Below are 16,955 nucleotides of genomic sequence, written 5' to 3' on the forward strand. Positions count from 1 at the left end.
TTTTATGATTTCCAGTAAAAAAGCTGAAATCACCAAGATGCCTTTATCACAAGACCTGTGTTTCTGGCAAAATATGGTGGGTAATGTTTAACTATACATATATTATGATCACAGGTGACCTCTGCAGTTATCGCATGGGTGGATTTCTCTGAGTTTTAAAAGTAACACGGAGGAGAGGATGCAAATGCAGGACACTCAGAGATTAAATAAAACTCCAAAATGCAATTCTTTAATCAGAAATAAGATGAGGCAAACAATCAGCAAGAAGTTAGGTCATTAAAAGGTCATGCACAAGAAGACAATACTGGAAAAACAGTAGTGAGGGTCAGATACACATGGAAGGAGACACAGGTGAAGCTAAAGAAGGCGTGTCAGACAACACAAACTTGTCCCTTGCACACTTAAAATGCAAGCAAGTTTCTCTTTTTGAAAACAGGAAAAAGCTAAATGAGGCAAATAATTGATCATCTAACACGGACATGCGGCGCTTCGAATAATAACTCAATTTCTTCTGCAAGAAATCTCACATTGTTTTAAAAGCCTAGATGCGCACGTAAGCGTGCGACAACAAAAACACACACAAGCCGAAGCCTTTTCTGTCCTTTTAATCAAAGGAATTCCTGATGATTATGAGGAGGCAGATAAAAGGGAAGTGCTCCTCTTATCTGCCAGATAATCAATTTACACTTTCCAAATGTTCGCCTCTGTCACTGGCCACCTCACAGAATGGATGTCATTTAAATCATTTTTAAAAACTGAACCGTGCCAGTATCTGAGAGCAAGCCTCCACCAAATCCCCAGCATTCAGCTCATTTATGTAACTTCGATGCAAACAGGATACTGTCATTTACCTGCATACTGTAAATACCAGCCGTGTGTGTAAGTGATGTGCTCCAACATGAACTCTAATTTTAGCTTCGATGCAGGAGAGAAACCTGCGGCGAATGTGCAGGAACCTTTCTTCTCCGGAGCGATGGAACTAATTGCTATTTACTGTGTTACATAAATGACATTTTCCATTATGTGTGTACGCCACTGCTTGAGCCAGCTGCGTGGGACGATGCAGCTCGAAACACGCTGCAGAAATCCATCCTGAGATGTTAAACCGAGGCAAGATGTAACGGGAAAGGGGGGGGGGGAGCGGGGAAGCCTGGCCGGTGAGTCACCACCTGCATCATTTACCTGCAGGCGGCACCGACACTGAGACAGTCTGAGACTTAAAGACACCGTCCAGGAATCCTTTCAGGTCTGATTACGTGCATAAATAAATGCTAAATGTAAGATATTAGGAGGTAAATGGACATTATATGAATTTAGGTGAAGGCAGTTTAATAATGTATCACTGAAACAACAATCATGGTGTTCAGTGAAAGTGAAATAACAAATGATGATACTCAAGATCATGTGTGATTCAGAGGTTACATTACAGTAAAGTACCAACATACAGCGCGCAAGACAGACGGGTGGAGACGGGTGGAGACGAGTCTCAGGGGATTTGTGGCAGAAAGTGAAAGGGAAGGTTTACGAGACGACTGTGAGACCTGCGATGATGTACGATTTGGAGACGGTGGCTGTGACAAGCGAACGACAGGAAGCTGAGGTTTTCATTGAGAGTAGAGACGATTAGAAATGAGGACATCAGCGAGACAAAGTTGGAGAGGCAAGGTTGAGATGACTTGGACATGTGCAGAGGAGGGACAGAGGACTCCCTGGACAAAAGAAGACGGAGCTGTCAGGCAGGCAGAAAAGAGGAAGACCTCAGAGGTTTGTGGATGTAATGAATATTAATTGCACATAAGCGTGTGTGAGCAGCTCTGTAAAAGCAGGATTTTACCAGTGTGCTGGTCTGGAGCATTCAGGTGTGTGTTAACACAATGCCACAATCTTCTCAGCAAATTCACCCAGAGGTCAGACCACGCTGTCAAAGCCTAAGTTAGAATGTTAAAGGTTAAAGTTCATCACACTACAGTGGAAAAAGAGTTGCTGGGAGAAAAAAAATCTCTTAAAAAGACAATCAAACACAGGATATCAGCGTGAACACCTCGCACTAACTGTCAGCACAGGGGTGATGATCTGAGCACTTTACAGTCACTGAGTTGACCATGAACTCCTCCTCCTCTACACCAAAGTACAAGTGAAAAGTGAGGCCGATAGATAAAGCTTTCCACAAACTGGATCCTACAACAGGACAATGATCCCAAGAACAGCAGCAAATGTACAACAGCGTTACTGAAAAAGAAGTGACTGATAGTGCCGCAATGAGTCCGCAACTCCAGAGAGCAGTATGTAAACAAATGCCTGCAAACTTCAATGAAATGAAGCAACATAATTCAAAAGAGTCATGAAACAATTGCTGCACAACAATGCGAGAGTCCGATAAAGTAAAACAGAAAGACATCACTTTAATGCTGCTAGAGGTGGTTCTGCAAGCTGCTAAATCATGGGGTGACGCCTGTGAGACGTTCTTATAGATTATTTTTAATATTTGCTGATCATTTTTTTTAATTTGCCAAGTTTTTTCAGATGCATACAGGATGTGATCTACATCAGTCACGCAGTAATGGCATAAGCATTTCCCCCCTAAAAAGTGCTTCCCATCTCTGTTGGTGCACTTTAAAGTACTTAATCTGGAGTTCTTCAGGGATCTGTTCGAGTGAAGAGCTGCGAAGGCTGAGTACATGTGTGAAAAGCTGGAAACCAAAAACAGAGAAACCCACTTAGCCGCTCATCAAAGTGGGTCAGAGTTTTGTTGATTGTGACAAAGAAGCTGCCTCGAACCCGCACAGGGACGCTTTGCGTAGACAAGAACAAGGTGAAACAGAAAGTGAGCAAACTTGTGATTAACACCATTTCCAACTTGATGACTTATGCTTCAGAGATGAAGCCGTCACGTATACAGAAAGACCTTGAAGCCAACTTCTGACGACAGACAGAGACAGTAAATCAACAGCTGCTGTCACAGTTACAAAGGGTAGACAAAGAGCAGGATGGAGTGACATGAAACCTCTACGCATGATAAACAGACTAGCCCAGCAGCTACACTGGCATCAATGAACCAGAGATTTGTCACTCCTGAAAGGAAGAGGAGAGCCTTTTACTGCGAATAATGAGGGCTGAGACTCATTACACAGCGGGGTGTCTTTAACAGCCGAAATACACTCTTTGTTTTGTTATCTTCAACTCAAAGCAAAGCCGGCGCTGCAGCACAACCAAGGACAAAACTCACAGCGGCTGTCGGCTGAACGGGCAGGTTTGAAAGTTGGAAGTTTTAAGGTTTAAAAGCACATTAAGAGGCACATTTGGTGTGGACTTTCGTGGTTTATTATCAGGCTAATTATATGATGTTTTCATATTTGCACCATGTGACAAGTGGTGTGTGATTTAAGGTGGCGCGCATAAGCGTTACCATCTGATAAAGAGCAGGTGTGCTTGAGATGTTACGTTCTTTGTTGTGCCCGGTAAAGGTAAACCTGGTGGCTGCAGTGTGAGAGTCACTGGTCTGTTTCTTATGTTGTGTTTTGTTTAAGTTTGCCTGGAAAAAACAAGGAAACGTGAACATTTGAGCTACAAGAAGAGGCCTAATGGAGAAGCTTAGGTGCTGGTTTGAGCTTGTTTGAGCAGAGTCCTGCACCACAGAGCAGGATTTAGGTTTATGGCTCACTTTGTCTGAGCATACATCACCATGGTAACCTACCTGCTCTAGAGCAGGTTATGTTCAACATCAGAGATCAGCAGGTATGAAATCAGCACCTGAGCACTGAAGTCTTTCACTGATGAGAAATATGTATTCATAGATTCAGTGTTTTTGTTCTATCAACCTCATTGTATGATCCTAAGACGAGTCAGTTATTCTGTTTTTATAGTCAGTCTGTGCTTGCTCTCACACTGGTTAACACCACCAGGCCTGCAGCTAAAAGAATAAAAACTAAAACTGCCTGACACACATTTAAATATTGAACTTAATTATGTTTAAATAGCTTCAAATAGGCTAAAATTTATCCTTCGGAGCTTTTTTACTGTCTCACTGACCAAAGCACTTAAAGCAAACACACATTCATGCAGCACTTTTAATACTTTAACTCTCACGCTGCTGATGTTTCTGCAGTAGCTGTTGCTTTCCGTTTTTATTATTTCACAACATTAAAGCTTCATCTTTATTTCCTGTAAAATCAGCTGCTCCGCTGCTAGTCAAATACTGCATGTCTGTGATTGGTCAGATAACACTCATAGCTAGAGGGAGAAATCCTGCTTTGACTATGAACTACAATGCTACAGCTCAGGTTTCCTACAAAAATGACCTGCACACACAAAATTGTTGGTCGACTGTCTATGCAAATCAGCTTTATCTCTCTGATTTCCACAGTAATATAACTGAACCAAGCGATGTAGAAGAGCCAAGGAAACACGTTCAGAAACTCTTAAAGTGATAATAGATTACTGTTAATTTGGTGTTTCCAGAGAGAAGTTTGAAGTTTTCCTTTTCCTCTCTTCAGCAGGGCTGGGGTGTTTCCCAGTGATGGCCAAGTATTATAGGAATTCCCTTTTATGACTCATCTACTGAGTCATAGAGTACCTGCCAAACCACCTGCTCGAGGTTTATTTTTATCCTTTCATGGATTTAAATCGCACAGAAGACTATGCATCCATGTAAATGCTCTGTTTATCAACATTCTCTGCATTAGTGATAATGCTAATATAATAGTGTTGAGCACTCTGGGCAAACTGTGGACTAGAGCAGCAGGTAAAGGCTTTTACTCATTTATAGGGAAGTCTTTCAGGGGGTTAAATGCAGTTTTAAGATTCAGGTTCAAGTAAAACTGAAATCATTACTTAAATTGTTTAATAATCTATATTTTTTATTACCAGAAATTCACCGCTGCGTTTTCTTAACATGTTACCTCACGTTCTCCACTCGTGTCTTTTTGCGCTGTATGAATAATCTTGCCTATAAATAATTTTGTAGATACATCAATAATCAATAAATATGACAAAAAAGCTCATTAGAGTCAGTCCCATGTTAAATTGTCTGACTGTACAAACCTACTACAAACAAACAGTGCTGGTCTCTGGACCAGTTTTGCCGATACTGTTAATACAAGTAAAGATTTTAAGATATTTCTGTTGTTTAAATGTGCTGTGGGCTTTAAAAAATAGATGTGACAGTAAACACAGAAAGGTTCAGAAACTGCGTGGGCCAAATACTGAACTGAAAGATAGAAATAAGTATTGGTCCTATTGTCCGAGTATGAGTCTGATACTGATACCAGCATTGGTATCGATACTATGGATATTTGGATTTATCCGCCCGCCTCTACTTTCAACCAGAATATGGTGACTTCTGGGAAAACCAAACTTCAAAATGCAGGATGGGGATTCATCTCGTACTGGCTCCGAACTTTAGGCCAGTATAATTAAAACGTGAAAATGTTAAAAACCCCAGCTCCCATATTAAATTAACTACAGCCCCCCCTCCAAACCATTCTTTGTAGCCCCTTATAACCATGTTTAATGTTGCTGTTGGAGATTTTACATGTCCTGTCTTTTGGAGCCAGCCTCAGTTCAGCTGTTAAAGAAACTGCAGCTTTTGGCTTATTTGTCATCTCAGGAGGTTAAACTTACCAGCAGACTAAAAAAAGCTTCTTTATTTTTCTCAAAAAAATCATTATTATATTTAATCTACGCCTTAATATATCTGATAATCTTTAGCCTTATTATCTACCATGTATTATAATACAGACATGTTTTTTTTTTCTCCATCTGATCTCAGCCGCTGCTAAGAAAAAGCTGGCCACCATGTGAAACTAAATGGCAGCAACATGGAGGCACATTAATTTCTGAGGCTCAAGAAGCGCTAACATGGGGGCTTACCGCACCCCTGTAGTGTGACAGCTTGTTTCAGAGGCATCGCGCTATCAGCAGTGACATCTTCATGCATCTTATCACGGAGCTTCTCTGCTGATTGCTCTCAGATAAAAATTGGTTTTTGAAGAGAGGGCACGCAGAGTGCATCGAGCTAAAATAAGAGGTTAGCTGTCAGCGAGGGGAACGCTCACGCAGAGGGGAGTCCATGATGGGTGTTGCACAGCCTCTAGTGCTATCTAAGGTTCCCCTGTGTGTAAAAACACCCTCCTGTGGGGAGCAGTGTCTCATCAGCTGTGTGATGATACACCTGAATCACTCTTGAAGTGCTCGCGTGTTCTGGTTTGAAACTGTATTTGACTCCCTGCAGCAGTCTGGGTCTGGAACCTGCAAATGTGTGATTCACGTATTTCATAGTTCAGTCACATGGAAACAACCAAAGATGCAATGCATTTAACACACGCAGCAAATTTTGGACAAAAAAAACACTCATTTTAGTTATTTATTTACAGCAACACAAGTCTGTGTAAACTAAAATATGCAGGCAGCTATCTGTGTGCTTCACTGAGCAAGCAGTGAGAGTATGCCCGCCTCTCAGTCTGCGCTGTCCTACTATAAATGACTTTAATTATTAATTACTTCGAACAAGCCATGAAATTGGATTTCTACTCCTTTAAAGCGACATGTTTCTTGACGATGGACAGGCCAAATTATTTTAAAGATTAAACAAGAGGAAAAGTAGTTGGACAAAAGCTAGAAGGTCAAATAATTTTTAATTAAGGTGGTTTCAGCTAAGTCAGGAAAATTAATGTCTTAGTAGTAGAAAGGTGATTTTATTTGTAAGAGACACATTAGAAATTCATTTAATGGGGCTAAATATGGGCAAAGCTTCAAATAAGGGCAGTGTACATGTGTAAGTAAAGTATAAAGTATAAGGATGTCAGTGAGAGGGGAAGTCCTTATATGTTCAGAACAGAAGCCCCACCCACCAGTTGCTCAAACCTGTTGTGTCTGTGAGGGGCAGCCAATCAGAAGAAAGCTGGCTTAAAATAAAGCTAATATTTTAGGGTTAAGGAGCTTTGACAGCTTGTTTCAGATATTCAACATAATGATATAAATAAGGATCATTTTAAACTATGAGTAGATATGGAGCTGGAAATGAGAGTTTAAAGGGGAATGTCAGGAGCATCCTTCCAGGATACACAGATAGGCGACATAATCGTTTCACATTAACATGACAACATTTTTCATCTTTGTTCCTCAAAATCTTAAAATGTCTGGCAGTTTGTGGTTGAAATCAGTCGCAATGAGGTATACAGTATGATGCTGCAGAGGCAAACTTGTCTGCTAACACTCAAACTGCTTGCAGCATATCTGCACCCTAATCCTCATCTGTTCCTAAACAAAACCAGCAGTGTTTGGTGCCTAAACATAACCAACAAGTGAAAATAAAAGTAAAGAATAAAGTGGGTGAAAATAAAGCTAAACAAATCTGTCTCCTGACAGGCAAACCCGTGACTCATGAAGCTGTTTCGCATTGCTTTCATGTCATCAGTGTTCGTATAACAATACGAATAACAGCAAAAATGTGAAGCACATTGTCAACATTGCCATCCTTAAAAAGAAAATCTTAATTGTACTGTGGGTCCGTGCAAGGATGCCAAATCCAGTCCTGCATGAAAGCCTGTTGTGCTGCTTATGTTTGTCCTCTGGATGTTTATCTGCACAGGTTTGTGCAGCTTGTCAGCTTTATATAAAAACAATGTTCAAGCTTACAACACGGGCCATTAAAGACACATCACTGGGTAAATAGCTTCAAAACAGTTAAGCTGTGATATGAAATTAAGTAATTATATCTTGCACTACAGTAATGGCTTACTCATTACACAGAAATTATTTAACAATGAAAAATGCACTTATTTTTAGACTGAGTGGGGCTAATTTAACAAAAGGGGAATGGCTCAATGTGTCCCTCTTGTTTGCTTTAACAGTAATAAAGTTCCATAAAAGCTGCAGAATACATTTGCATTTTGTGTGAGGGAAATCAGCTCCATTCACCTGCCTCTGGCCCATAATCACGGTTACGGACAGCTGCTGTGGTTTGGCGTGAAAAGCTCGGCTAGCACATTAGCAGCTTTGGTGTTTAAGAGGTGAGCAGAGAGGACCCCTGCAGTGTGGAGGGAAAAAAATTGATTAACTGCAGCTGGTGCTCCTGAATAACTGCACAATGAAAGCCTCAGAGCCTTAATAAGCAATCAGCATCGGGTCCAATTGGCGTTATTATTTTATTTCAGGAGCGTGATAACACGAGGAAGGACAAAAGGCAGGAGCTCAGGTGTATGAAAAGCTGTGCCACAGATAAAGCCGAGGGCAGTTTACCCCAGACGCCTCAGCCTCCGTTATCACTACACTCACTGAAGTTGCCTACGCTCTCAGTGTGTTTACATCATCACCCCAGCAGCTCCTCGAGTAAATGACTCAACTGTTGCCATGGGATTCCTGCGTGGAAACGAGGTCGAGTGGGCGGCGGCCTGTTAGAGTGATCTATAGCTGATGAGGCTAATGTGAGGCAGAGGAACAGATGCTGGAAATGAAGGTGAGAAAATGAAGAAAAAGAGAGAGCAGATGCTTCTGTAGATCATCACTCCTCTGTTCCCCTCAGGCAGACACAAACCATGTCACCCTTCATCCACAGTGCTGTGGAGACCATCGTGTGCCATCAGCACAGCTCTAATCCATCATAAAAGTAGACAAAACATAACTTGAGCAAACACAAAACAGTTCATTATAACAGAACATGCAACTTTTTTAGCTCAAAAAAGCTTTAATCCAAAACGTGCCTCTTTAATGTGGAGTATTTCAAAATAAAACACTTCCTGGTGCTGCTGCTGTGCATAGGGAGGAATGTGCATGCTTCCCAGCTGACACACAACATCCTTGTTCCACCTGTAATGAACAAATAACAGGATTACGTCCTGCGACAGCATCCTGCTGCTGTATGTGGATATCAGCAATGTGATATATATGTGGATAAATAGCATCAAATTTGCATTTCAACAGGATTTTTTACATGATAATATTGTTTTATTGAAAAACCAATCAGCAACATCTGTCACAGTCAGCAAAAAACAGGTCACATGTGTATATTATTACATTTTTTGCAGTTTTTCTTTTAAGTTGGGACTATTTTCAGCTGTGGATTAATACAGCTGTGGTACTCTGCTGTGTACCTGGAGAGAAACTGTGCATCTCTCGGTGTTTTAAACAGTTTTTGCATAAAGCAGAGCCCTCCATCAGCCTTGTAATTGGATTTGCTGAAGGTGAGAAAAGAAACTAAATATAGCCAGACATGAAAACGCACGCAGGTGAAAATTTCCTGCTCTTTGTGTCCTCTTCACCCCTGCCCCTCGTCTCACACCACCGGCAGTGACACCTGAGCTCCGAGGGTTTGACTTCCCATTAAAGTTTAACAGACATAGATAGGAGTGGTGGTAACAAGGCAACAGGTACAGTGGGAGGAGGCAGCACGGCTGCTTGTCTGACCACACCTTCAAACAGTGTTAATCTGTTGATTCCACGTGGATCAAATGGTCAGGCGGACTTTACTTATGAACGCCGAGGAGCCTTATGGAATCACACAGGAGCCAGTTATCCCACCAGACTGCATGGAGATGATCCTTGCTGACTGGCAGGTGACACAGCAATTTCTCCACCTTTCTACCCACTGATTCAGGGTATTTGTTTCATGTTCCACAAGCACATTTTATCCAGAATAAAGGAAAATCACCAGAACTGTAATTAAAAACAATTTTAACCACTTTAATTAGACTGAAATGGTTTCAGACAACAAGAAAATGTGGAGATTTGTTGGGAATGCAAACTCATTGCTTTCATTATACGATCATACAACTGGAGTCCCTCCTGTTCCTGTTCTTAAGTTCAAGATTAAAGAACTATTCCCAGTACACCAACTTGCAAGACAAACAGTGTGATATTTGTGTAAATATTGCAGGGATTACCATCTCAGTTTGCATTAGGTCAAGCAAGACACAAAGTGCAGCACAGCCATAAGCCCGACAGAGTTCAATGCCAGCCTACATCCACCGATGGCTGCAGATCTTCAAGCCATTCCAGATCCTTCTTTCCATTCTGCATTTCTCTCCACATCTGCAGTTTACATGAACGTGCAGGGAAGGGTGGGGAGGTCGCAGAACACGAGCTGCACGGCCTGAAGCTCAGCCACAGTCCGAGCGGCTCCACTGATCTCAGCGTCAGCACACATCAGCTGATGGCTCAGCTAATACTGTTTTACAAAATTTCATACAAGACGTGTTATTTAAGATACGTCATGTGGACACAAGCATTTAGCCACACTTTAATCTTTGAATTTAGGTGTTTTCATTCTGCCTCTCCAAAGTTCTAACCAGCATCTACTAATTGTCCCACACTGAGGTTAAAACCAGAAGCAATCGTGCTTTTGAGGTTGTGGTGCCCAAACTTCAGGTTGGCTGATTCTGCTTTCCCTTAATCTTTTCCCTTTATTTTGGGCCGCAGTCTTCACCTAAATTATTTGCACGCATGGAAGTGTGTATGTTGGGATTAATATCTGACCGTATGGTTGATTATGTGTTGGAACATTTATACTAATCTTTAATGTGTGGCTTTAATTCAAACTGTGAGACGATGTCAACAGCTGTTCATCTGCGGTGACCAGATTCGACCATGATGTCGCAGATAGCTGGGAACGCGCAGATACTCTTTAAATACTGTCGTTTTAACTGAAATCTATTTTGAATGAGTAAATAAAATCATGGCCGCTGTGTCTCTCATATGAGGCCAAAACCCTCTCCCTGCAGGGAGGGGAAAAATCTCTCTGACAGCAGGGCGAGGTGCAAAAACCTCTCCCCATTAGACACAGAAATGAATGAATGAGTCTGGCTCTTTCTGGGAGAGCCGGCTACACAAGATAATGTGTAAATAATGAGGAGGGTTTCTCTACTCCATCAGCCCGACTGGTCTTTTGAGATGGTCGGCTCTGAGGTCCATTGTTTGATGTGAGCACGGCTGAGAGGGAATGTGCTTGACAACAGAGGAGAGCTCAAACAGAGCCGAGGTTCCAGACAGATCCACACAGATTTGTTTACATTTCTGTGCCGAATAAAGCATGTCAAATTAGCTACTGGCAGTTTTTCGGTTTTCTTCTGCAATGCACCCAAATGTATACAGACAGCCTTTGCTGGATTAGGCTGATACTGATGAAATATAAAATAATTTGAATATTCTGAGGCAAATTCTGGGGTTAAACAGCGTGAATGAATACTGTCTGCGTGTTCAGCTCATGGATGTTTGTAGAGAGTTAGTTAGTCAGTTATGTTACCTTCAGCCTTTCTTGAAATGTCCCTGACCCTTCCAACTTCTGAAACATTTCGCCTTTATAAAAGAAACTTGTCATCCCAGAGGGTTTTATCAAAAGCTGCTGAGGGTCTCAAAAGGTGCTGTGATGCTTATAGTACAGCAAAATTGGAGAGCAATAATCTCTCCAGTAAGAAATGATAAGATTACAGAGAAATCGAGACAAAGGAAAAGTTATACAGGCCATATCACAGTCCATCAGGCTCTGATCCTCTTTTACATAGTTACAAACTTCTGAGGTTAACTGAATGTAACATTTTCATAATGTGTGTATGATGTATAGTGCAGGACGTGAGGATTTGTGAGATTATCCTCCCGCACCTACAACACAGGAAAGAAAAACTACTTTTCAGGTGAAAGAAACAAAATTAAAGCTAAAGTTTTAGAGTGACCTGTAGAGGTCCACGAACTTGGAATCAGCTTCAAAGCACTTAAAAATGTTAATCTCTTTTTCTGTCTTCAATCAGACTTAAAGTAACATTTGGAACTAAAATATGTTTGATTTTGAACACTGAATGGTGAGCATCTTGCAAAAGCTCTCTATATGAGATTCATACTATTAGTTTCTCTGCTACTGTCTTATTTATGTGTTAGGATCCTTGGGATAATTTTAACTAGTATGATGATGTGTGTTGGGAATTATATGTGTCTTTGGTGCACATCATCTGATGTTTGGGCAGCTATTCATATGCTTTGAGTATCTTTTCCACAAATAATTATTTTATATATTCACCAGTTGGGCCCAGGCCCTCATTTTAGGGTTGACAGTGTTTTAGTAGGTAAAGGTGAAAAGCTCGGACATGAATTGAGCTGTGGTTTGGGGAAGGCCTCGAAGGGGACTGGGCCTGGCAGATCCCCATGTACTAAACAGAAGTTAAGAAGGGGAGGAAGGGTGGGGCACGTAAACGAGAATAAACAGGTTGTAGAACTGGGGGAACCTATATAGATGAGAATATGAATTTGTATTTTAACTGATTTGTGAATGAACTAAAACCGAAGGAGGGTTTGGAGGCGTGGCACCGGTGTGAATCATTCTTAATGACCACATTATCTTCTGATAGCGGCTTCTAGCAGGATAAACCGCCACGTCACAAAGATGAAATCGTCTCAAACTGGTTTCTTGAACATGACAATGAATTCACTTTGCTCAAACATCACCAGATGTGGTGGAACAGGAGGTGACATGGCAGTCGACAAATCTGCAGCAACTGTGCGATGCTCTCGTGTGAATACGGATAAAAGTCTCAGAGGAATGTTTCCAGCAACGTGTTGAATCTGTGCCACAAAGAATTAAAGCAGGAGGGAAGGAAAAAGGGAGTTCAGCCTGGTACTGGCAAGGTGTCCCATGAAGTGCTTGGTAAGTATCGCTGAGCTGCTAATAAGGGGGAATTAGTGCATATGTTGAGACTATGTCTGTGTTTGTGTAATATTGCATGTTCTGAACTTATTATATCTCTCATTTGATGAATTAAAAAACTAAAAATCTAGATACACACTGGAAAACTTGAGCTCAGAACAATAAAAACTTGTGTAAACTATAATAATGATGTTAATCATGCTGCAGTGTTTGAAGGCCTGTGAATAAAAACTCTAAAGCCTTTTAATCTGTGACTGTGGCCTATTTATAAAACGTTCCCACGGCCTAGAAAAGCGAATTTCATCATCATGATGTCACTTCCATGTAGATTAAATTGGCTCAGTGGGAACTCGTAGCTGGGGCCGGAGGGGAAAGTGCTATTCTGCACTTACAGTGGGCTCCAAAGGGCTGAGGCAAACCTCGAAGCTACAAAACTTTTTAGGCTCGTGCTCGAAGCAAAGTGCTTCTGTCCCGGTCGTTGACTTCGAGTGCAATTTTTGATCTAAATTGCAGAAATCGAGCACCGAGGGGAACCGCTGCAGATGCAACTGACTTCTTGTCCCATTCACCTCATGCTGAGTCAATGCATCACAGGTCGCGGCACAGAGAAAAAGACAACCTATCTTCATGCTGCACTCTATCACAGTTCAGAAATGTTTACTTGTGGGCCCCCTCAGACCGTCCCTGATCCACATGAGCCCTCCTGTTTGCATCAGCGGGTGACAGGATGTTGACGTGATGTATTTTCTCCAGGACGCTGCTTGGCAGCTCGGCTACGCTCAGCTGCAGAGCTGTGAAAGAGACATCAGCGTGCCTCCACCTCCTGCAGCCACTTCAGCGGATTTCATCTCACAATTAGGTTCAATTACAACTGTGAAAATATTTGAGGAGCTCTGGGAGTACCCGCTCCGTGGTGACGTCGTTTCCTGTTGTGTTGAGGCTCCTCTTGGTGTGGATGCCCGTCTCTGGTTTCAGCTGAGAGTGTCTAATAGTCCGCAGAGGCTGCAGGCTGTTTTTAAGAGCGGTGGAAACCGGTGTCAGCTGAGCTAATGTTTCCAGGATGAGTCAGCTGTGCCGGGTGCTCGTCATCACACAGGATAGGTGGAGTATGGTCGGAGCTGGGTGGATAACATCGGTGTCGACAGAGCTGAGGCACCCCAGCTGTTTAGGCAACATGGGTGTGTCACAGAACGCCGTTTGGGCGCTTGCACCCAGGAGTTGTGGGGAATTGGTTTCTGTGCTGCCAACTGAAATTATGTGAAAACCCATCCTGTTGTTTCTGATGCTTTTAGGACCCTTCAGTTCTTTTGAAAACACTTTTCCAACATGGCGAGAAAGCCCGCACAGAGCCCCGACATCAACCTCATCAAACCTCTTTGGACTGACTGGAACACCAACTGTGAGCTTTATCAGCCGACATCAGGGTTAGACCTCGCTAATGCCCCGGCGGCTGATAAGGGAGGAAAAATCCCTGCAGCATCTGGTGGAAAGACTGAAACCAGAAGAGCGGAGCGGCAGATTAACACCCGCGGTTTTTCAATAAGATATTGAACACAAATCTCTCTATGGGTTCAGGTGTGTATGCACAGATAGTCCCAGAGCCTGAGATGACGGCTTAAGCTGTCAGGTTTTGTTCAACCAACAGTGCCACCCTGAATATATTCTATCCAGTCTGATAGAAAGCATGAGAAAATCATTTTTACCTTTGCTTTTTCCATGTTTACTGGACGAATTAGGGAAGTAAATATGAAATTAAATATCCACTGAGAACTACTGGACTATTCATCAAAGATCACCCTAACTCTTATAAAAGACTTCTGACTATCTGTCTTGGTGAGGTGGACACCTTTTTCTAAATTCTCACCATCTCCCGTATCCACAGAGCCAAAAGATGTTCAGATTAGTCAAGCATCAGCATTATGGAGGGCCTCAGGGGTCCAGCCCACCCAATAAAGACACCTCAGCTACAAGTTACAGCTATTAATGCAATCTGGTAATGAAACACACCCATATTACTGAATTCAGAGCAGCTAATGTTTCTCGCAACTGTTGTCAAAACAAACCGCTGCCATGGTGTGCTGTCATCCTAAGGTGTCAAGTACTGTCACTGTGCCAGAGTCTGACCAAAACACAGAAGGGCCCTTTGGTAGCGTTCACTGACCCACCGACCACGACAATTATTGGACACAAAGGGATACTGGAATATTTTTAAATGCTAAATACTCCACAATGCACCAGCGTTACGGTTTCCACACAAAGATGAATGTGGATGTCTTCATGGCTGTCCATTAGTTATCACCACTGCAGTATTCTCCTTAACGATAAGTATCACCACTCAAAGTCTCCACATCCGCACTGGTACAGGAGAAGAAGAAGTCAAACCCTGAAGCCAGGAAATCGCAGAGTTTTTTTCCAAAGTCAAAAATGTCTCATCTTTTCAAATATGTGAATCTCTGACCTCCTGTTCGTGTCATAAAAGAAACCAACACCATGATTGTACACTCTTGTCTTCAACTAGGGTGCGGCGCCAACGTCAAAACGTGCAGGTAAAGAAATTGAGGGCTGCATAACCCTTTTCCCACACACACATTCATACAAGCACTTTTTTCTAAATCTAAATGTGTGCTCACATTCCAATGACATTTGGTATCATTAACTTTAATTTTAACAAGCGAGGTCATTGTTGTAAAGCAGTGTAAACAGAAATCAGGATCCTCATTCAGTTTTGATGCCTGAACTTAAATTCAGTTTCATTTGTATTGCACGAAATCACAACAAAAGTCACCAAGAGGCACTTTATTTTGAAAGGTAAAGACCCTACAACGATACAGAGAACAGCCCGACAATCGGACCTCCTCCTATGATCAAGCATTTGGCAACAGTGGGAAGGAAAAACTCCCTTTTAAGAGGTAGATCCCTCCTCAAGGAGGTGCAGCCATCTGCTGTAACTGGTTGAGGGATTAATAATGACTAATAATTAAAAGAAATGTATGAACATTTAGAGGGTGAAAAGAAACAGCAAAGAGACAAGACATGTCATCACTGCCTCACCCTGCGTGTCCTTACGCCCTCGCCGCACTCTACTGCTGAAGGACAGCTTGTGCATTTCTGTGAGGCTCCGACAGATGTGACACAACAGCAGTATCCGACGTTCTGGGAATGAGAACTGCTATGAATAAAGAAAACACCACAGCAGCAGTGTCATCTGCAGTCTTCTCCTATCTGTCACCTCTCAGATATCTAATAAATATCCAAATGAAAACAGCAACTGTTCTCAGTCAAACCTCCCTGAAGGTAAAAAAGATGTAAAACCTCCTCCCTGCTAAGCTATTCGAATAACTAAGCTGGCATCTAAGCAGCATGCTGGTTGATTTCCAAACTTTGTAAATAAGAAAAACAATTTTCTAAATGCCAGCTTGTGTTCAGCAGCAGAAGGAGCAGAGCTGAGGAGGTTGGGCATCTGTTTGTCGGCTCCTCGGTGGCTCAGCAACAACCCAGAGCAGCGTCTCCATCAACACACTCCAGTGATTTCAATAACGCTCCACTGGCAATGACATCTCCCCAAGTAACTCCGTCAAATTCACCCAAGTACCTGGCGTCTCAGAGGAGCATTGACAGACAGGACCAGAGAACGTGTCTGTGGTTCTTTTTTTTAACTCATATTTGAACCTAAAATCTTCACTTTTTTTTAAAATCGCAAGTAATTAAAACTGATACACGATCCAGTTCTGTGAGCTGGAGGAGAATATCTAATCAGCCGTCGTGTCAGACGAGGCTATTTTTGTCAACAGTCCCACCATATCATCTTCTCTCTCTCTCTATGCTAATTACCTTCAGGGCAGAACTGTCAAAGCAACATTTCAGAAGGTGCTGCGCTTTCACAAACTAAAGTTTAGGCTAGAGGACTGAGGGGCTGCAAAGGATGTCAAACTAACAAGATGGTGAAGACAGAAAGAGACGGGGCAGGCATGGAAATGAGCATGAGAGGCAAGCAGAGGAAAAATACAGTCAAGGTAAGGAAAACCAGGAGGGCTGGGAATGCTTCTGTATCCTGACGTTAACCACCTCTTTATTAATAAAGGTTTAGTTGTGTTGAAGTCAAAGCAAATTTTTCTAAAACTTTAATAATAAAATAATCCTGAAATAGTAATGTTTCAGTTTGAAGCATTTTTGCATTTCATGTAGAGAAATAAAGCATACTACTTAGAATACTGTCTATAAATGACAGCTGTAGCTTCCAGGTTTGAATGTGAATGCAGTTACTCAGCCCCCCCCCCAATAATTCGAAGGGCTCGATTGGTAGTTTCAGGTCACTTTGAACATGCAT

This window comes from Astatotilapia calliptera, chromosome 8, assembly GCF_964374335.1.
Source record: "Astatotilapia calliptera chromosome 8, fAstCal68.1, whole genome shotgun sequence".
Taxonomy (NCBI): domain Eukaryota; kingdom Metazoa; phylum Chordata; class Actinopteri; order Cichliformes; family Cichlidae; genus Astatotilapia; species Astatotilapia calliptera.